At 46.2% G+C, this 22,285-nt stretch overlaps 1 protein-coding gene and 1 long non-coding RNA gene across 2 annotated transcripts in view; one reads left to right on the top strand and one right to left on the bottom strand.

The window, feature by feature from the left end:
• The window catches only part of LOC138565953 (uncharacterized), a 63,467-nt gene extending 52,286 nt beyond the window's left edge, over positions 1-11,181 (bottom strand). The window contains exons 1-2 of the long non-coding RNA XR_011301731.1: positions 11,086-11,181; positions 10,548-10,710 (exon numbers count right to left, since the gene is read on the bottom strand). This is a non-coding gene — a long non-coding RNA (uncharacterized lncRNA). The remainder of the gene's footprint in view (positions 1-10,547; positions 10,711-11,085) is intronic.
• Positions 11,182-14,377: 3,196 nt separating this feature from the next.
• The window catches only part of MEIOSIN (meiosis initiator), a 589,598-nt gene continuing 581,690 nt past the window's right edge, over positions 14,378-22,285 (top strand). The window contains exon 1 of the mRNA XM_069643050.1: positions 14,378-14,527. The gene's annotated coding sequence lies outside the window, so the exon portion shown is untranslated. The remainder of the gene's footprint in view (positions 14,528-22,285) is intronic.

The following is a 22,285-nucleotide window of genomic DNA, read 5'->3' as shown; positions in this document are numbered from 1 at the left end:
CAGGCCATGGACTGATTTCCACTGCTAGCTGCTGTCTTCTGTGGAGCGGGATAACCCTTGGTCAATTCAGTGAGAGGTTGGGCTAGGTTGGCGAATTCTGGCACAAACCTCCGGTAATAATTGCAGAATCCCAGGAAACTTCTCATATCTCGCAGATTCTGCAGACGTGGGCCAAGTTGCAGGGACTTCCATCTTGGCGGAATCCACATGCACTCCTTCTGCTGACGCCACATGGCCAGCATACTTTACACTGGTTCGGCAAAACTAGCACTTTTCTAAGGATACTTTCCGTCCCTGCTGCTGGTACGATCCAAGACCTTCAGCAACCACTGATGATGTTCTTCCAGGGTCCTCCCAAATACGATCACATCGTCTAAGTAAACCAGTGCCTCAAGTAAGTTCATGTCCCCCACTGTTCTTTCCATCAAGCGTTGAAACATGGCTGGCGATCCTGATATCCCCTGTGGCATTCTAGTAAACTGATAAAACCCCAAGGGGAAGATGAATGCAATCTTCTCCTTGTCTTCGGGTAACATTGGGATCTGATAGTATCCACTCTGTAGGTCTAAGACGAAGAACCACTTGCTTCCAACCAGATAGTCCAAAGCCTCATCCACTCGGGGTGTAGGATACTGGTCTGGCACTGTTTTGCTGTTTAGCCGGCGATAGTCGATACACAGTCGTACATCATGGTTCTTTTTTCGTGCCACCACGATGGGTGAAGCATAAGCACTTCTTGACTCCTGGATGATACCTGCATGCAGCGATTCTTCAAGATCGGGCCGAACATCCTACACATCCTCCGCAGGCGCTCGAAAGGGGGTGGCATCGTTCAGACGGATGTGATGCTTTACTCCTTTTGCTTTGCCCAAGTCCCAGTCACTGGTGGAAAACACATCTGCTCGCATGGATAGCTGGTCTCGTAGATAATCCTTTTCGCGGTCTGACAACAGTTAGTCCCCATCGTTTATGTTGCCCACATCCAAAGGGGAATAGATGCTTTGTAAAACGGTGAGATTTTCAGACTTCCTGTTAGATGCACAGTTTTGTCTCTGATATTAGTAATGGGAACTCTAATGTGTGTCAGCCCTTGACCAGTATCACGGATCAGCGTGTGTTGGATCAGCAGACCTCCAGGTAGTTCTTCTCCATCAGGAGCCTCCATCGCTATTCTCCGGTAATGGGTTTGTCCGTGGAGGCGCACATGGCCGAGCACCATCACAGTCTGGCCAGGCAGTATGTCAGCTTGGCCGTGGTTGGTGGTGGTCACGTCTCCCACTGGCCCGTCATGCTGTTTCGCTGTCTCCTTGCTTTTCCTGAGGTATGCCTGTTGACAAGCCGGGTGCATCTTCAGAGACTGTGCAAACTGTGGACCGGCCATTTCTATACACATCTTGGCCAGTGTACCAAACAGAGCGGAGTTGGTACTCATGGCTAGGGTTACTTCCAGATTCTGGTTCTTGGCGGTGCATCCCCATGCCAGGGTGGTCAAAGTCATCCTTAGTCCAGTCGCATCTTGGTTTAACGTGGATCGTCACACAGATGTACCCCAGATATCTGCAAGCTGCATCTCTGACCCCCATCAGATTTAGCTCCTCCAGCGTTTCTATGGGCAGATGTGACATGTTTTGGCGATAGTAGGGCAAATGTATAATGGTGACCTGGGAGCCACTATACAGCAATGCCGTAGTCCTTCGCCCTTCCAGATCAACTGGGATTTCATGGTGGGCCCAATGAGGCCAGCGGGAATGCCTCTGGGATGCCGAGTTTGTAGTCTGTTGCAGGTCGCTGGTAGTATCTTCTTAACGTTGCAGTGCTCCTGGACTTAATTTGGTACTTGGTAGTTGGTCATTCGGAATTCAGCGTCCTTAATGATATGCAGGGGTTTTTGGTAGAGGAGCTTACTCCTGTAGTCGAGGTTCTAGCTTCTCCTCCTCTATAACCTCCTGTGCGTTTCCTGACATTGCTCTGGCTGGAGTGGGTTTCAGTGCATTAAAGCGAGCAACAACTAGGGCATAATCTGGGTCTTGGTCACACAGCCAAGTTGAGTGACGGTCATCCCCGCATTGATGGCAAAATCTCCATGGTGGTAATTGTGCAAAGGATTGGGGAGAATATTCTCGAGGCTCTTGAGCTCACCAAAATACTTTATGGTCTCATTCACGAGGGGACTGGGAACCCTCTCTGCCTCGCTGTTGTGTTACATTAGGGTTTTCTCTGATCAGCAGCTGGGTCTGTAGTCTTCTTACTAGCCGTTGCAGTTCTTCAATCTGTTTTTGCTGGGACATTGCGCATTGTTGGGTGCTGGGATTTTGCCTTGTATAGGGTGGTTCTGGACATTGATATCGCCTGTTCCTTCTTCCAGTGCCCTTATCAACCTTAGTAGGTCTTCATAGGATGACGAGGTGTCCAGTTTCTCACGCAGTCTCAGTTGCTCAGAGGGTATGGCGGCTTCTTTAACCCCTCTAAGTATCTGCTTCAGGCGACACCTGTTCAATTGGGAAGTCTCTACTCCTCCTCGATGGTGGACCATGCGTAGGATTTGCTCAATCCTTATCAGGTAGTCTGACAATTTGTCGCCCAGTTTAAGAGAGGTGGCATGAAACCTCATCATTAAGTCCTCTCCTGGTTCGGTAGTGCCGAACGCTCCTTCCAGTGCACCCATCACTTGCAAGGAAGTTGTATCCGGACTCAGTGCTCGAAGGGACTGTACCGTCTGTAGTGCAGGTCCTCGCAATGCCTCTATTACTCGTCTCCTCTTTTCTTGGTCTGACACTTTCCAGTTGTGTAGCATAAGCTGAGTAAGATCCACCCATAGGTCATAGCCCTCTTCGCCTTTAGGCACAGGTTTTTCACCTACAAAGGGTTGTAAGCGGGTGTAAGTTCCATGTTCACTAAAAAAAGGTGACAGTGATTGTCACTCCTCCAAATGCGGCCTCACAATGGCACACCTCCACAAGCCGGGTGGGTAACACCATCTAAATACCATCGTGGCCTGTCAACTAGTACCCTGACTGGGCCCTCAACGTATGCCTGAGGTAAAATACTTCTGTACCTCACTCTGCAGGGTTAGCTCATAACGTTAGGCCTCCCCGAGTTCTCTGTGACAATCCTGTTAGAACTTACAATACGGCCTGACAGGAACTACTTTTGTGCCGTATTTTACACACACGATATGCGGTACTTTATTCCCCACTTTTTCCCATTCCTACCTGTCAGCTACACACAGCGCGAAACCATCAACGCTGCTCTGCCCCTCAACTTTGGGTGCTGGTGCTTTGATCAGCACCCGCTGAAGGTGACGAACGGGTGAGCGAAGAGAATGGAGGAGGCACCCCGATAACCGGGGCAGGGGCCTTCCTCCTTCCGCTCTCTCGTCCCTCCCCCCACAGGGGCAGGTGAGAGGGCGGCAAGGTGAACAGAGGAAAGGGCGCCAAAAGCCCACAAAAGCCCGCAAAGGGTAACAAAGGAAGAAGGAGGAGCTTGGGCTACATAAGCGGCGGGCGCCCGGCACAGGAACACTTGCAGCTCTTCCAGCAGCCGGGCGCCCGCCAAAATCGGAGGATTTCTTTTTAAGAAGGATGTCGTTTTGGGTTCCTGCTCTCCTTGCTCACCCCTGTTCGCGTTGCTGTGTGGCGGTCACTGCAGCTGAAGGCCTTTCCAGCGTTCGCGTGGGAGATCCTAGATGTCATGGTGGTCCAATGGATGATTTTGTGCGCCGGCTGCAGTCACGAGAGGAGCTCGGGTGTCGCGGATAGAGAGGGAGAGAAGGTACATACAGGTGGGGAGAGCTGAATGCTCCGTTGGTTTGAGGACGGGGTGGATAATCATAGTGCGGCTGGCTCCATAATTACATAGAAGGGGTTTTCAAGTAACGGGTGGTCTGGTCGCCGGAGCAAGTAAGCGGGCTCATTTGAGGTGGGAGTGTTATGGGCCATGTAGAGATTGTACATGATGCAGCAAGCGTAACGTAGAAAGAGCGGGGTTTATGGATGTGTAAAGGCTGATGTGTAAGGAATAAATACGGTCCCGAGTCCCCCTATATGTCTAAACGCGAGTCGGGTTCAGACAGCGAATTTTAGCCAGTCTCGGTGGCACGGGCAGTAAAAGCACGTGGATCGAACCTGGAAGGTTGGTGGGTCAAACTCCCCCTCAGATGAAAAAACTGAGAATATAACCATGTGTGTTACGGGGAGGGTGGTAGACAGCCCGGTCTCATGTTTTGGTTAAAGCCAAGCCAAGGAAGTGAGAGGATATATAAAGGTAAAGGTTTGTCAGAATAGCTCGACCGCAATAACCACTTAAGGTGGGATAGACATTTAACAATATGGTGGTAGGCACCTTAGAAATAGCAATGGGCAGCGAGAGGAAGGTTGTTATGTATGGCTTCAGGCGCTTTTAGGAATCAGTATATATGGTAGTAAGGACCGGTCCCGGGCAGCGGGGTTTTTTAGAATCAGACTAGGGGGCGTGCCTTTTCCCAAACGGCAGGGTGATACTCGGAGCCCCCTATACGCAGTCGCCAGGTGCGGGGAATGCCGGTGCCTATTGCAGCGAACTGCTACGTACTCAAACAGGTCAAAGACCGGCAGGGCGGGGGTAGAGTCGGCTCAGCCGACACTGTAGGGGTTTCTGGAGTTAGTATGGCCGAGTGGGCTAAGGAGCCGCGGTCACGTCACTCACCACAACAGGCGGAGGTCGGCCCCTCACACCCGACGTCTTTTGAAGAAGGTGTGTTTCTTGCTTTTCGGCGTCGGGGCGGCATGGGACAGTGTAACTGATAGCGCAGGGGCAACGTGCTCACCGTGAAAGACGCGGAGCAACACAGGTTCAGGCGCTAGATTCGTGCTTGAAAACAGCTGGCATTAAGCACGTTAGAAGTAACAGTACAGTTACAATAGTATGCAGTGCTCTAAGCCTTTGACCTAAACTTACTGCGTCGCTCGCAGGAAAATAATGAATAGCACTGCATTGCGTACAGTGGTACAACACGACAGAAATGTCGGTAGCAAGCTCTTTTGATAAAAGGAAGGTGGTACCTGTTCAAGGGTATGAAACCGTGTGCTGTGGCGCCTGAGATTATTATGATTAACGGCTTGTGTAATAGCCCGTGAGCTAAGGTTTTTTCAGACTACAATCAACTTGTGGGGCTTGCATTAGTATAGGACATGGGGGTGGGCATCATTGTGGCGTTTGGTGCGGTGTGGAATTATGGAAGAGTGCTGCGAGTTGTTTTAATTTGTACAGGGGCGTGTAGGGTGTCAGCATGTACCGCACTGCCGCCTGCCGGCGATATTTGCAGCTGTGCACTCGGGGCTAATGGGCAGGGGTTTACTATGGCAGTGGGTGGTACGACATGCAGGACAGGGGTCTTCCAAGCACAACAAAGGAGGGCAGTTTCATATGCCTTACATGGACCCCATGGCAACACCATTTCAAAAGTGGTCTATATCGGGGATGGGGTTTTAGAAGCAACTCTTTTCCTAGATGCGAAGAGCTGAACGTACAGCTGGTACGCAATTTTCCGGCCAATATGTCCTCCAGCATTAAGGAAATTACCGTTTTACCGTCAGTTGAGATGGGTGAGCAGGGCAGTGGGCTTGCATGTGTCATCAAGGGAATATTCCATGTTTACAGCCAGGTTTCAACTTGTCCTATGTGTCGCTTTTATTTTGGCCAGGCTGAGCGACCCTCTAGCAGCGAGGTGATGGTGTGCGGCCAGGGAAAGTATGGAAGGCTACAGCCGGGGGATTAACATCTGTAATTTCGGCGGCGGCAATACCACTAGACAGTGACTGTTTTTAAACCGCATCACTTTCCCGTGCAACTGCACATGCGTAGGGATAAAGGAATTGTACGCACTAAAATCAAGCATTATGGGCGATGTCTTGTGGGAGAAAACTGTTGGGCAAATCCTTCAATTGTTTCAGAAGCGGATGTTACCAGTTAGCAACGGCGAGTTTATTGGAGGAACAGCCTTAGTGCACAATAGCGCGTAGAGGCAGGCCCGTGTGAAGGGGAAACAGGAACCAGGGTGCCTCGAGCGGCTAGTGTGCCACCTATTAAAAATGTCAGGCTTCCCCTGGTGCAGGAGGGTTGGCATCCGTGGCTGGGAGTATCACAATCAGTTTATGGGTTACATTTGTGAACAGAAGGTGTTCACAATTACGATCACCTACATTACTGTCATGGGACATTAACCAGCATGGTGGCTAGACGATGTCTTTCACCACGTTTGGAACGGATGCGCATAGCAGGTTTCCTAAAGAGGGGATTAATGTGGCCATGGGGGAGTTAGGACCGTAAAGACCGCAGGTCAGTAGGTTTCACGTCGCGGTTGAGGGTCTGGCGAAGGGGTTAATCATGGCCTTCTCAAGGGAGTCACGCGCGAGCAGGGCCGTTGCACAGGGATAGGTGGGCTAATTACGGGCACCTGCAAGCAGTAATTGTGGTACAAATTGCGCGGGGGCGGCGGGTGAATGAGGGCTGGCCTTGCGATGCTCAGGGAGAGCCGGCTGCATTGCTAGTTGCGGTACGGAGTCACGTTCTTTCGCGGGAGGCCAGCAGCAAGCAGAGCTGCATGACAGGAGGGAGCCCTCACTTTGACATCTGGGCTGAACCTGGGGATACAGGTTCGATTCCCGGCAGGGCCAAACTCAGCTGTTCAGTGAGAATAAGCAGCGCACAGATACCTGAGGGTTCATAACGCTATATAAATGCAGAAGTAGTTTCATCCCGCTTGGGAGCAGGACGACACTAACCAGACCGGAGTCCAGCACCTGGTCCGCCCGAAGAAAATGCTGGCCATCAAGCATATTGTAGGATGTTAGCAGAGAGGCGGCTCCGCGTCAGGGACTTCTCGTGGGCCTCAGGGTTGAGATGTTAATGTGTTCACAATGGTTTGTATTTGAAATGAAGATGCGTGCCGATTAACATGACCCGATCAGGTACGGCTTAGGCAGCCTTTACAATGGACTAGGAGACAGGTATTGCAGTTAGGAGGAAGGTATCGGGTGTGCATTAACTGGCTGAAGTCTGTGACAGGATTATCAAGGGAGGAACCATTGGCAAGGTACAGGCACGAACAGTTTCGAGTTTTGATATTAGGGGACTTTTGGTGGCATATGATCTGGCAGTAGGGCCAGGGGTACATGCATATCTTATGTTCGGTTCCCAAAGTCATTCAACCTACCAGAGCCTTCAGACCATACCGATGGGTTTTAAGGCGCTATATAAATGCAAAATAACATATCATAACATAATATGTCAGATACATAGTCTCCAGAACAGACAAGAGCGACCGTGGGAGTACACGGTAGGGCAGCCAGGTTGCTTGATGCTAGGGGCCTGTGGGTCGAATTAAAAATGCTCAAGGGAAACGCAAGGGGGAGCGTTCTTGGGTCGGGAAAAATGTTATCGCAAAATTTATATGGCTAAAAGTGGGGCGCTAAGAGTAAGCGAATTGGTGCCAGCCAACAAGAAGGGGTAAAGGTTTGAGTTTCCTGAGGAGCTGTGACATAGGGGTACAAGGAGAGTGGGTATACATGTGCGGAGGAGATCCAAGACGGATCAAACAGGGAAAGGCAGAAGCAGCATGTTAGGGGGTACCCGGGACAGCCCGGTTTGTCCAGTAGGATGCGTAAGCGCGTATTTGAGGCCGAGGATTCACACGGGGTAGGAGGAGCCTGTTCTGGTGCATAGCGATGGGTCAGCTTCAAGCCTTTTCATTTTAAATAGGTAATGGACATGGCACTGGTGGAAGCAGGGTTCTCGATGAGGGTCTACGGGACACATTCCTTCGGGATAGGGGCAGCCAAGTCAGCAGCAGGGATGGGCCTGGGAGCAGAAGCAATCAAGCAGATTGGGGGCTGGAAGTCCGGTTGTTTTAAGCGATAGGTCAGGCCCGGCAAAATGTAAGATTAACGATTCCTCCCCTCCCCTCCTATCTCCCCTCAGTAGCATCGACGAAAGGAAGGCGACGGTCCGCCTGGGTGGTTGGCCTTTCAGTTGTGACAAGCCAAGCAAGAGGAGTTGACCGCCGGGGAATACCGGGTGCAATGGCATGGAGTGCCAGGTATGGAGTGGACACAGCTGCGGGGGCACGTGCACAGACTCCTGAGGGAACATCGGAGGCCCGATGTTCTGGTGGTGCACCTCGGTGGCAATGACTTGGCTGGTCTGGTGAGGAGGATCTTGCTCAGGGAAATGATGTCTTCATTTCAGGAGTTATCGGCGGAAATGGGGGAGACCGAAATCGTGTGGTCAGAAATCATCTCGAGGCACGAATGGAGGGCCGCTGAGAGTCAGGCAGCCGTGGGGAATTCAAGAAGGAAGTTGAATTGGGCCATGGCTAAGTTTTGCAAAGGGAGAGGCTTTCAGCATATCAGACATGGTTGGATCAACCTGAAAAACAGGGAGTACTACTTGAAAGACAGAGTGCATTTGTCGGAGCAAGGAATGAGTTGTTTTTTCTGGAATATCTGCACAAAATTACTGGAGTGATAAGCCCGGAAAGGGGGGAGCCACGGTGGGCGGTAACCCACCTTTGGCGTGGCGGGTTGTGGCAACCTATGATAAGACAAAGACTCCGAATGAGCCATTGCTAAACCGGAAGGGGCTACGCCCATTCTAGACAGCGCCTCCTGGGAGCCTAAACGGCGGGGGTGTCTGGCGGTAGCAATTGGGGCTCAACTTCCCCCCAACAAACGGCGCTCCCCCAGTCCGCAAAGACCTGCAGGGGCAGGCAGTTTCTCAGGCTCGAAGGCCTTGGGGGAGTTGTGCCTGCAATTCAACATGGAGGTAAAGGGGGAAGCAGGACGAGGAGCAGTCGCTACACCTTTTGGATCTAATTTTAATACCTGTTTGCAGTGGTTTTGTATATGTAAAAATAAATCTGCGGCCTTGTTATGCCAAAACAAGAGAAATGTCTCATGAAGCACCTTACTGGAGGGGAAAGGAAAGGGGCTTGCAAAATGAGAAATGGTTGATACAAATGGCATAGCTAATGGACAAATGCCCAGGTTATGAAGGTGACGAACGGGTGAGCGAAGAGAATGGAGGAGGCACCCCGATAACCGGGGCAGGGGCCTTCCTCTTTCCGCTCTCTCGTCCCTCCCCCCACAGGGGCAGGGGAGAGGGCGGCAAGGTGAACAGAGGAAAGGGCGCCAAAAGCCCGCGAAGGGTAACAAAAGGAAGAAGGAGGAGCTTGGGCTACATAAGCGGCGGGCGCCCGGCACAGGAACACTTGCAGCTCTTCCAGCAGCCGGGTGCCCGCCAAAATCGGAGGATTTCGTTTTCCCACCCTCCCACCCTACAGTTATGAGGAAACCTGGACGTCGTTGTCGCAGGATGACCAGGCGGGTTGTGGCAACCTATGATAAGACAAAGACTCCGAATGAGCCATTGCTAAACCGGAAGGGGCTACGCCCATTCTAGACAGCGCCTCCTGGGAGCCTAAACGGCGGGGGTGTCTGGCGGTAGCAATTGGGGCTCAACTTCCCCCCAACAAACGGCGCTCCCCCAGTCCGCAAAGACATGCAGGGGCAGGCAGTTTCTCAGGCTCGAAGGCCTTGGGGGAGTTGTGCCTGCAATTCAACATGGAGGTAAAGGGGGAAGCAGGACGAGGAGCAGTCGCCACACCTTTTGGATCTAATTTTAATACCCGTTTGCAGTGGTTATGTATATGTAAAAATAAATCTGCGGCCTTGTTATGCCAAAACAAGAGAAATGTCTCCTGAAGCACCTTACTGGAGGGGAAAGGAAAGGGGCTTGCAAAATGAGAAATGGTTGATACAAATGGCATAGCTAATGGACAAATGCCCAGGTTATGAGTTTCTCTTACTGACACCGACCCCAGCACACTCTCTCAACCCTGGATGGGGAGAGAGACCAGCCGGACCGGAAACAGGGACGACCCTCAGGGGACGTCCTGTCACAACAGAGGGCTGGTTGCCCACTGAGATGCTCCGGAGCTCTCTCCCTCACGGATCTCCCGACACTGACTGCCGTGTGAGGATCCCACAGGGCTTTATCCTCCGCTGAGACATTCCACCTGCGGTGGCCGGCTGGGAAGCTGCCGTCACCCTTGATGTGAAAACACCTCACGCACAGGTCCTCTGCCCCTGCAAGCAGAGCATACCATGTGTTGCTGGAAACATTTCTTTGCGCAGGAAGCGCAAAGCAATATGACAGGAGATGGAGCGAGCAGGGGTTGGGGGGAAGCGAGAAAGGGAGAAGGAAAAAGAATGCTCGCTAACAGTGACACTCTGGCCATTCACACAAATAAACCCACAATGAATACGGTTTACACAAGCAAAATATTCATGCACCCCAAAAGTCGCTATTCAGAAAATGCCTGGTTGCGAGAGCTGGTTGATTCTAAATTTACCAGATAGAAATAAACCCATAAGCTAAACATGTAAAACAGATCACACTGGGCTCGGAAGACACGACACAGATTTTCACAGAGATTCGAAAATCCTCAAATATCAGTAATATGAGCATGTTCTGCAGTACGCCTGCTGAATGAAGCAGCTCCAAATACATACTTGGGATCCGCAGGCAAGGATGATCGCAGTTCTCGGGTACAGAGCCAGTAAATAAATAACAGGCATCTTCAATCAAGCAACTTCAAGCACTCACTACCGGAATCTGTACTCGACGGCAAGGGCACAAGCTTGAATCATGGAAAAGTCAACACCACTCTTCGTCCTATAAAACGAATGTGAAATAATTATTTTTGCTGAGTGTTTTTGAAAAACATAATCTGCCCACGTTCCTCATCTCGCCGGGACCTGCATTCCCACTCTACAGCAGGGAAGGCTTCAATCAATTCTGTGCACAACACATCCTAAATATAGAAAAGACGTAAAACGCCTGCCAACATTGGTAAGGTTTAAAGCAGATGCATCCGAGTCGAACGCCCGAGGCAGTATGCAATTTGTGCAATGCACGTAATTATATGAACCACACGTAACAATGAATATGTGCCGCTCTAAAAATGTGTATATTTCGAGGGGGGTTCATTGAGGCAGCACCTCAAAACGAGATTTTTTTTTGCGTTAAACCAGAAAGTCTGATATATACCCAAGGTTTACCAGTGTAACAGGTGAAACTGCTAATGGATGACATATCTTAACAAAACCGGTCACAAAACGCAGCTGCTGATCCAAGGGTCGCAGCCTAACAAAGTGGGCTGGGTCTACTCTGGAGGGGGTGTCTCCCGGGTGAGAGAGCACCTGCGTAGACATAGAAAAGGGAGACATCAGACAGACACCCTCCAGCCTGGGAGAGGAAAAGATGTCAGCCATCTTAGAATATCACCATATGTGCTGTAGAACGAAGAGATCAACAATGGATCACTTCTTTTTAAATGCGTTTTCAATCCCAACTAAGGAACGTCACTTCCATTAATATATATTAAAGGAAATTAACATGGCTGTTATTTGTGTCATGTATAGTATAAAGGTCCTACATCGTTTACATAAAAAGGATGTAAATTAAGCCATATTTCTAATCATTACATTATAAATGCAATTAAGTTGCAACATTCGAGAGTAGTCCTTTGTACTGTGCGCTGAACTGGCAGGTTCGCCTTTCACCTTCAGACTCGACAGTCCAGACCAGAGCAAGACCGCGTCGTCTCCATCTGCAAAGAGATCCCTCCGCGCTCCAGAAAGTCGCACAGGCACATGACATGTGACAGTACTCCTGATTGGGAGACAATACATTAAACAACCCACTATTGGATTACATCCGTGTAGTACAACTTAAATTAACAATTTGTACACCGATCATTGTATGCCACAGCTTTTCCAGTTGTCATGGCAATCACAAATAACTGCTTCTTGGAGCCCCTTTTCTTTTACTGTAGCAATGCACTCCTACTTACTGCCCATAGCAGTAGAACTAAGAATATCAGTCGTTCTGGAAGAGTGCAGAAACTCTGCACTCTTTTACATCTGGCTCTTTTCTGTAGCGTTCCCCACCCAGACTTTTAGTGAAGCTTGAGTGCAAGAGGCTATGTGGAGAGCACCTCAGTATGACAGTTCTTGGTAATGAAACAAGAAGCAGGACTAAAATCACACTCGCTCAGCACAACATACACACATACAGGAACAGGGAAAGAAGCCACATGCTGCACATCTCCTTTCTTTACGAACACAAAAAAGCAGGCAGAGAGGGCTTATTACCACTGCATGGAAATCAAACTGGACTGTGACAGACTACGCCATCACACTGTGCACACACACGACCGACAACAGACACCAGTAGTTGGACGACAAACTAAAATAAAGAACCAAGGCAATTTCAAGAACAGCCAGCATCAACCAAAGAAGACACCCACTGGCAAGAGTAGGCGCAGACGAACCAGATGCCCTCAACATTCACCCAGTAAAATGTAGCCACTGTGCTGTCCTCACACGTTGTATGAAGTTGTCCTAACTTCAGAACACAAAGATTCACAAATGCACAGATCAAACGGACCTGACCCATCCACCACAAACTAAACTACTTGCTAAGCCTGACCTACAACCACCATGTAATGCGTCTCACGTGCAACCTCTGCGTGCTTGTTATACAAGAATTAATCAAACCGGACAACAAACAGGGTCAGGGGAACAGAACGATCTCCTACCTTGCTTACACATCACAAGCACAAAGAAAAACATATAACTTGAACCAAAAAAAACGGAAACCTTCCCAGTTGCTGCAATAATTGACACTCGGGGAAGCTGTGATTTTTGGCACCCAGGCTGCCAATCTGCTCCAACTTTCTCTAACCTACCACCCCTGAGCCCATCTCTGGGCTGCACAGGGACCCGTTTCTTCCACATTTCTCCTGCTGTAGTAGTCCGTAGTCAGGTCCGGTAGTCAAGAGTTTTATGGTGATGTTTCATGCTTCATTGTTTAAACCTGCCATTGCCCAAGGCGTCCTGCACAGGACTCTGGTTCTTCAACGTCAGCATTGCTAACCCCACCACCGTGTGGGCGTCATCTGCCCATGCCGTCATCATTAAGACTGTGACAGCCTGGTCGAGCGAAGCTCAGGCACCAGATAATGTGGTACTGTTGCGCTGATGCTTTTATGTTCTTGCTGCACCACACAGCAAACATGCTCGACAGGGACCGGGAGTGCCACACTGTGCCTCAGGAAAGAACAAGCACTTCCTTGTGCTGTTTTACCATGTACCACTCAGAGCACCAAATCATTCTGAACCTTAACCGCTACTTAGGAGAGCATTTTTGCACCACCCATAACTGGGGCACCAGGGCCAGCTACTATAGGAACAATACACGTCCTACATGTGTTCACTGCGCTCTTGCAGGAAACTGCTTGGTGCAGGTGACTGGAAGCCAACCTCTATACAAATTGGGACTGTCCCTGGCACCGCACTACACCCTACCTGTCCTATTGTCACCTCCCTACGTGGTGGGTTTTCACTGGAGGCAGGAGGGTCTACACCTGTGAACTGGAGACTTCCAGCCCTTTAAGATGAGTAGCAATAACCATGAGATGGATGGGGATGCAGATTTTAATCAAACAGCAATAATTCAGAAGACACAAATAGCTTGGCAAAAGGTTCATCTGTTTTAATGTAAGTTTCTTAGTGGAAACTTCATTCTTTATTCAATCCATATATATCTACGAGGTATATATGTATATGTTGGTGCTTGCCGCAATCTATTTACTATAAGCATTCGGCTAGCTTCATGATTGCTTTGCTGCTTGCGTTTCATTGCATCTGTACACGTTTAAACTAACTAAATATCTTCATCACGTTTGTGGCATAAGTTTCTTCATCTAGATCCCAAAATGTCAATTATCCTTAGTACTACTTAATTCTTCATAAAGCATCTGCCTCTCAGGTCTGAATATCTTCTATCTATGCAATCGATTCAGTTTCGTATAACGTCACCATTCATCCTGGTCATTCAGTTTCTTAGTTTCATCAGGAATCGCATTCAAATAACCATCATTTTGTCTTGGATGTAGGTATGGTTTCCTTAATGGATACTTTACTTCCCATATTCTCTTAGGTATAGGCATTCTTATGGGTACTGCGCAGAGTCGTTGCTCTTCTTCTTGCCTTCTGATTGGTGTAGTATATGTCACATACTTTGGTTCATACGTCTCAAGTAATGTAGGCGGGGTAGGGGTACGTGTCAGGTTTCCTATGTTTTTGTATTGTATTTTGTAATTAATTCCAAAGTAATCCTCCTAAGTACCCTTTTTATCCTTAACTTTCATTATAACAGAGGGAGAGTATCCCAGTTCAACATGGTGGTAAGGAAGCAGGGGTTTGATTGGTCATTAGTAAACAGTAAGGTGACTGGAGAACAATGAGACAAGGGAGCATCAGCAGGATTCTAAACTGCCTTTCATTGTCACACCTGAAGCAGGAAGGTCCTGTTTCTTATTTAGTCTACGTTTTGGCCCAGTATAAGTTTCCAGAAGATAAAATATCTTGTATATGAGTCAGCTTTCGAGTTTAACCTTCGTGGGACAAGACAAGCGGTCATTTTGGTGGGAGCGCTGCGCTCTAGAACTTTAGGAAAAAAGACTATTTGCACCTCATATGTTTTCAAGTAGTTTCAAGAAGTTGAACCAGAAGGTTAATGAACAAGTTCTAAAATATAGTTTAGGTATTTAGCTAGGTTTAGGAATCAAATTCTTCAGAGACTGTTGTTATGTAGAGGTTCTGCAGATTGGAAGTTAATGTGGTTTCTTTACAATTTTCTGAAGCACTTTACATTTGCTTGCCATTTTGTTCTGTTTAATATTGCAGTTTGGATATAATACGCTAGCTGCTTTCGGAATCCAATTCTTCAGAGACTTTTGTTATGTAAAGATTCTGCAGATTGGAAGTTAATGTGGTTTCTTTACAATTTTCTGAAGCGCTTACATTTGCTTGCCATTTTGTTCTGTTTAATATTGCAGTTTGGATATAATACGCTAGCTGCTTTCGGAATCCAATTCTTCAGAGACTTTTGTTATGTAAAGATTCTGCAGATTGGAAGTTAATGTGGTTTCTTTACAATTTTCTGAAGCACTTACATTTGCTTGCCATTTTGTTCTGTTTAATATTGCAGTTTGGATATAATGCGCTATCTGCTTACTTGACTAGGTGTCTTGATCAAACACTTCTTTAATTATGCGCGTAGGAGAGCCACTGTTCTTTATTTCCTTGTGCGTGTTAACTGCAAGGAAGAAGTGTTAAATATATTCATGTCTAATTTAGCAATGTAATTCAGGAACATGATGTTCTTTAGATATGAACAACACTATGAGCATAGTATTTTGAATTCTATGTAATATTGAAACTATTCTTTGAAAGAAAAGACATTTAAACATTTTCACTAAAGAAAAGAAAAGGTTCATTTCAAAAGAAGATTTAATCTAAAGATTTATCTATCGATTCAAACCAGGAATTTTAGAACTCTTATGAAAAAGAGACTTTATTAATGGTTCTCACAGGAATACAGTCACAGTTTACTTTTCTCAAAGGAAGAAAAGGACGTAAGTCATTTTGGAAGTGAACTATTAGGTGTGTGACAGTTTGAACTTGCAATCTGTTTTCCTATCTTCCATGATTTAAGGTGAATATACATCTGGAACTATTTACTCTGGAAGAATTTAACTCATAAAGCATCTTCTACCAGTTAACTCAAAAAGACAATTAATTTAAAGAATTTGCAATAATTATTGTTTATGAGTTAAAGAAGTTTTTCTTTCATCGGTTCTAAAAGTTTAAGAACTATCAAGGAAACTTCTTAAATACAAGCCTTTCAGATATCAGGAAGGCTAAACAGGTATAAATCTTTTCTAGGGGAACTAGGTGGGAGAGAGATATTTAGAGAGAAAGTAACTATAATTTTCTCGCCCTCTGCAGGTGCTCAGCTGTTTCGAGTGAGAGAGAGCGACCTGTGTTCTGTTTTTATTTTCTCCCATTTCCCCTTTTCCCTCTGGGGTGTGGAGACTTCTGCTGTGACCTTCAGTAGTTGACTGCACATCTTTGGGGGACCTGTGGGTCCAGCAGCTTCCGTGGAGAACAGAATCAGGACCTGACAGAATGAAAGGCCATTGTTGTTTCCACCTGAGCTGCTGAACCCATTAGGTGATCATGGCAGAATTAGAGAATTTGATTAAGGAACTTAGAGATGAGTTACGTATTTCTCATCAAGAGAATGCTAACCTCAGTAGGAGAGTAGAAGAATTGGGGGAAGTTTTATCTCAGATTCAGGGATTTCTCGGGCAACAGGGTTTGGAGGCAGGGGATCCTAGAGAACAGCAACCTTTGGTTTTGATTAGAGAAGATGCAAGAAGTAGTCAAGGTGCTATAGGAGGAATAGAGATTTTGGGGGTTCCCACTCCTTTGGCTCCGCCAGAGCGTTTTGGAGGAGATCAAAAGAGATTTCAAACCTTTGTTACACAATGTGAACTTCATTTTCTTTGCAGACCAGGAAGTTTCCCTACAGCTGAGTCTAGAGTAGCGTTTATGTTATCCTACCTTACTGGGGAGGCTGCAGCATGGTCTGTGTTGCTTGTTAGTCAGAAAAGTCCAGTTTTAAAAGATTTTGATCAGTTTCAGAGAGAATTCAAAAAGATATTTGGAAAAAGACAACTCTCGATAGATGTAGAAGGGGAGTTGTTAGAGTTAAGACAGGGTAGTAGATATTTAACTAGTTACATCACACAATTTAAGTCTTTCGATAGGGAATGTAGTTGGCCTGAGGATAAAAGAGCAACACTTTTTTATCGAGGTCTTCGAGAAGATTTAAAAGATGCTCTGGCTAATATAGTTGATAGAACCTCAACTTGTGAAGCTCTAATAGATTTAGTCATGCAAGTAGATTTTAGGCTTAATGAAAGACGTTGTGAGAGGAGGAAAGGTTTGGGTGAGGTCAGGTTTGTTCAGCGGGGTGAAAAGTCTAAAGAACCAACCAGTAAAGAGGAAAGGAACAAGGTTGTAGAATCTGGAGGAAGAAAGAGAGGTCCGTTGACTAAAGAAGAGAAGGAGAGGCGTGGTTCGAATAATTTATGTCTATATTGTGGAAGGAGTGGACATTTTCTGAGTAATTGCCCTCATACCCCAAAAAAACTCCAGACATTTGGAGCCAGAACACAGGTTGCTGCTAACACTCTTCAGGCTGCTGTACCACATATTACCATCAATATATCCTTGAATTATGAAGGGATTTTGAAGGGGATAGATCCAGCCATGATTGACTTTGGGGCAACTGGAAATTTTATTGATAAGAAACTAGTAGAGTCTTTACAAATCCCTTTGATGCGAAAAGTTGTTTGCGAACAAGTCAGGGCGGTGGATGGTTCTTATTTGACATCTGGTCCAATTACAGATGAAACTGTTCGTTTACATTTCATAATATGGAATGATCATGAGGAACACATTTCCTTTGAATTAATAGATGCCCCTCAGTTAAAGATAATCCTAGGGATGCCCTGGTTGACTTCACACAATCCTGTAATTGATTGGGGAAGAAGAGTAGTGAAGTTTAGTTCAGAGATTTGTAAAGAGCATTGTTTTAATTTTAAAGATTCAGTAATAGTTGAAGGAGAGAACAGATGAGGCACACAGTTTTTGGCCTGTAGTAGTGGAATAAGTCATTCTATTGGAGCAGCCATGGGAACTTTGCCTGATTGTTATTCAGATTTTGGAGATGTTTCTGATGAGATTGAGGCTGGGGAGTTGCCTCCACATAGATCCTACGATTGTAGGATAGATTTGGAGGATGGTGCATTGTTGCCTAATAGTCGAGTCTATTCACTAACTGAGAAGGAGAATGAACTTTTAAAGGAATATTTGGAGGAAAATCTAGCTAAGGGTTTCATTAGACACTCTCAATCTCCAGCCGCTTCTCCCTTATTTTTTGTCCCTAAAAAAGATGGTAAATTACAAACTTGTATTGATTATCGCTCCTTAAATAAGGTAACTATTAAGAACAAGTATCCTTTACCTTTAATTTCTGAAATGTTAGATCACATTCAAGGAGCTGAGATATTTTCTAAATTAGATCTCAGAGGGGCCTATCATCTAGTCAGAGTCAGACAAGGAGATGAATGGAAAACAGCTTTCAATACACGTTTTGGGTTGTATGAGTATCAGGTAATGCCCTTTGGATTATGTAAAAGCTTCTATTGATTTAGCAGAGAAGTAAGAAGTAATTCTCTCTCTTTGTTCGTTCTGTCAGCTCCACTATCTCCTCCTCCTTAGATGAGCATCTGCTTTTGGAAATCTGTCAATGTTCAGGTCACCTTTAGGAATCACCAATGCAGGAACATGGACGTTCACTATTGTGCAAATTCCTCCCCAGTGTTTAGGCATTCTGATGTAGGCTTTTGATCCACACGCCCAATAATGATCCATTATTACCGCTGTTCCATGCATCATTCCTGGTGCATTGAATATTCGTCCATAGTTCTGATTTTCTCCCATTTTTCTTGTACCATTGTTCCTAAAGCGGAACTTAGAACTTTGTAATGGTACTATCTGCAATGGTCCTCCTCTGCCTTCGACCCATGTGAGTAGCCTAGCAAGTCTTGGGCATAATGGCTTGCATCCATTCAATAGTAGGTTGATAGCAGCCAATAACTACGCATGTTCTGCAGATCACCACTCCTTTTTCTCATCCGTCTGGTGATAATACTGTTCCCCAAATCTGCATTTGTCCTCTGTTCTTCCATCTGCGAGGTTCTTCTGCAGATTTTCCTGTGACCTCCAATTTTATATTCATTTCTCTTTGGATTTCTGCTCCCTTTTCTCATATCTGATCACAATATTCTTTGTTTTGGCATTGTTTCTTGTCCTTATATCTTGGAAATAGTCCTCTTCATCTGGATCTGTCTTTTCAGTTGCCCATTTAAGAGGAGCACCGCTTCCCATAAATTGACCTCTTGTTTTTCAAAGTGCTATGTGTGATAGGCAATGAGCTGTTTGGACATCAATTTCAATTGCTATGAAGATTTTTGACTTCCCCATGCTATATGGCAGGAGTGCACATACGAAGCAGTCTTCCTCTGACGTCCGTCTTCCAACTTCTTTCATGTGTTGGTACCATATGTTGTTTCCCAAGTGTGCTGTGCTGTCTAGATAATCATTCAGTTCATAATTGTCTTCTTGCGTGCTTATTTTAATTCTCAAAGTCTTTTTGTGGTTTGCTATAACCACATCTCTGAACAAATCGGTATAGCTTCTTCTGGCTGGTTGATTTGCAGGAATATCCATCTGGGTTCCCTGAGTAGAAGAAAGTTCAACAAGTCTTTCTTTATTCTTCTGTCTCTTTCTGGCAATGGCTATAACTGGCCATATTGATTCTGCTATCATCTCTGCACGTGATTGTCTTGTGGGACTTGTGCTTGGGCTTTTTGTTACTGGATCAGGTGTGTCTGTATGCATTTCCTGTGTGGGCCTAACCTTTGTAAATCCCTTATTTTGCTTGTTCCGCCGGCCCTGTCTCCGGCGTTCAATTGTAATGTTTGGAGCAAATGCTATGTGTGATGCATTTTTAATAACATCCATTTCAATTTCAGGTATCTGTCATTTTCTTCTGGGGACGGGAATGATTATGAATGGTCTGGGTTGCTTTCTAGTTGCCACGCTTACCTTTTCTGTCTGCTCAGACACATATATAGGAACCTTTGCATCATGTTTCCCTATATAGAAAGCAGTTCTAACTGTCAGTGAAAGCAGTATTAGTATGAATACACTACATGTGTAAACAACAGAATGGTAAGTGAGCCGGCAGCACCTGCTTCTAGGGCAATATGACGGTCTATTCTCTTGGGGCAGCACGAAGTTGCTGCTCTGGTGCCCATCTCAATCATTTGATGCTAAGGAAGGAAAAATATTTTTAATGGCTCTGCATTTTTAGATTTATTTCTGGAAACTTGTCGTCTACTGCAGCCTTCGTCCTCTATCAGCTCAGCTGCTTTCTGGAACCAATTTTTCCCACCAATCGTGGTGAAAATGTTCTTTTATCTTGAAAAATAATGATTTCTGCGAGCTGCTATGAATTCTGCTTCATTTACTAGTTCCCAATTGATACCTCAAATCTGCTTCAGACCAGACGACATTGTAGCTTCCATGTCAGCATAAACAAAGCTTTGAGTTTGATCACTTCCTCGATCTGTCCCTGGAAGGAAAGTTCTATACAGCTCTGTGATTTCTTTCTGAATAGATCGCCACCTGGATTATGATCCCTTCCAGGATCTCGTTCAAATTTGAAGTATTCCTTGGGTCGCGAAGAAATGACACCACATCCGTGTGTCGTCCAACGAGATGCGGGTAGTCTACAATTAAACGAAAGAACACCACACTGACCATTCTATGTGCTACGTCGGGTGATAGGGGCATTTGTGGTTTCCTCACTGAACTCAGGTAACTTTAAGAACTCTTCAGTGATGATTATGAGTAATCGTCCAACGATTATTTCGTTGTTACTATCACCAAGAAATTCTGGAATGCGACATGTATATGCCTAGAAAGGTCATCATTGGGTAACCTCATGAGTAACTCCGGAAAAGAGCTCTGTATGGAAAGAATCTGGATACTGTATTCTTTTCCAATTGCTGTGTCCACGATCAAAGTTTGGCATATCCTTATTCTTATCAAGGCTTAAGTGTGCCTCAGTCCAAAGTTAATAACCTACTGTGGCTTTCATGAATACAAATCTTCTTTCACACTGCAACTAGGATGCACAGAGTGTTCAAATGTGTCCTTGTTACCCTTTTATTTATAGCTGAAAAGGGAGTGTCCAAATTAAGCCACAGTCCAACTAAAAGTTCTTCTTTCTTTCCATTTGACAGGTTATGCGTCCTTCTAACTTGTCATGGATCTCGTCTGCACGTGCTGAGGTTCTTCCCCGATGTTTGTAGCTTCTTCGCAGGGGGTTGTAAGCAGAGGTGTCTCTTCGGCGTAGATCTTTGTATCGCCCAGGAAGATCCAAGCTCGCCTACCCTGCACTTTGACAGCAGATGGCGTAACGTCCTCGACATTGAAATGACTGTGAAAGCGGTGCTCGTCCCACTTTTTCCTTGTATGATTACGGATCAGTGTTTTGTAAGGTTTTGTACGATCGGACTGAAAAAAAAGGTCCGACCGTACAAAACAACCGAAAAATGCTACCACCAAAGGTTTGAACACCAAAAGTCTGAACCTTTGGTGGTAGCATTGCAGATAAGTAAAAAAAAAAAGACTGCGGGGGTGTCCCCTGCAACACCCCGCTCACTATGCTGTGTGGCATAGTGAGCGGGGTGTTGCGGGGGACACCCCCGCAGCACACCCGCAAAAAAAAGAAAAAAAACAATATAAAAAAATCTGGGGCTGTAGGGGTGTTCCCCGCAACACCCCGCTCACTATACTTTACAGTAGAGTGAGCGGGGGTTGCGGGGGAGACCCCTGCAGCCCCTGTAGTATGTAAGTGTGTTCGCATGAGAAAGGTGCAAACTTTTGGTCGTTCGCACCTTTCTCATGCGAACATTCCAGCCGCAGTCAGATGACTTAGAATTGTTTTGTCACCTGGGTAAATTCTTGGACGTAGAAATTCGGGAGTTCGGATTGTTAAAGCATCTCCTTCTGTGTGTTGTACTGCGGTACACCCTCATCTCTGCAACTGTCCTGAAATCACAGAAAACCTAGATGTTAAACAGATGGTAGTCAGAAGCTGGTTGGTTCCTTAATGCATACAATGCCAGTGGTAGGCAGTGCAACCACCCTTTTTTCAAAGTAAGCTTCAACTTGGCTATTCTTTCCTTCAACAGGCCGTTGAGCTTTTCACAGAAACCATTTTCTTGGGGATGATAAGCCGAAGAAAACGTATGTTTTATTCCGAGCAGCGAAATGATCTGCTCGAAAACTGCATTAACAAAATGCGGTCCATTATCCGATCTCATTACTACACACACCCCCCATCTGGGAAACACATCCTGTACCAAAAACCTGGCTGCACAGGCAGAGTCTTGGTGCGTACATGGGCCTGCCTCTATCCATCTGGAGAAGGGACATACTACAACTAAAAGGTATCTGTATCCACTAAAAACTTGTATCATGTCGACATAGTCGATATGCAAGTGCTGAAAAGAGCCATGTGGTCTTGGGAACACCCCCCCTTACTATGCGTAGTGTATGCCCAGCCGTGAACTGCTGGTAAATAATACAATTTACCATAAAGAATGCAACATGTTTCATTAGGTTTGGTACAAACCAATCCTCAGCAGTGGTTACAGCAAGGTTCTCCCTAGTTGTATGTGCTGGATAGTGTAGTT

This window comes from Ambystoma mexicanum, chromosome 2p (genome assembly GCF_040938575.1).
Source record: "Ambystoma mexicanum isolate Mex_15411 chromosome 2p, UKY_AmexF1_1, whole genome shotgun sequence".
NCBI lineage: Eukaryota > Metazoa > Chordata > Amphibia > Caudata > Ambystomatidae > Ambystoma > Ambystoma mexicanum.
The sequence above is the reverse complement of the archived record's forward strand: the minus strand, read 5'-3'. Positions and strand labels throughout refer to the sequence as shown.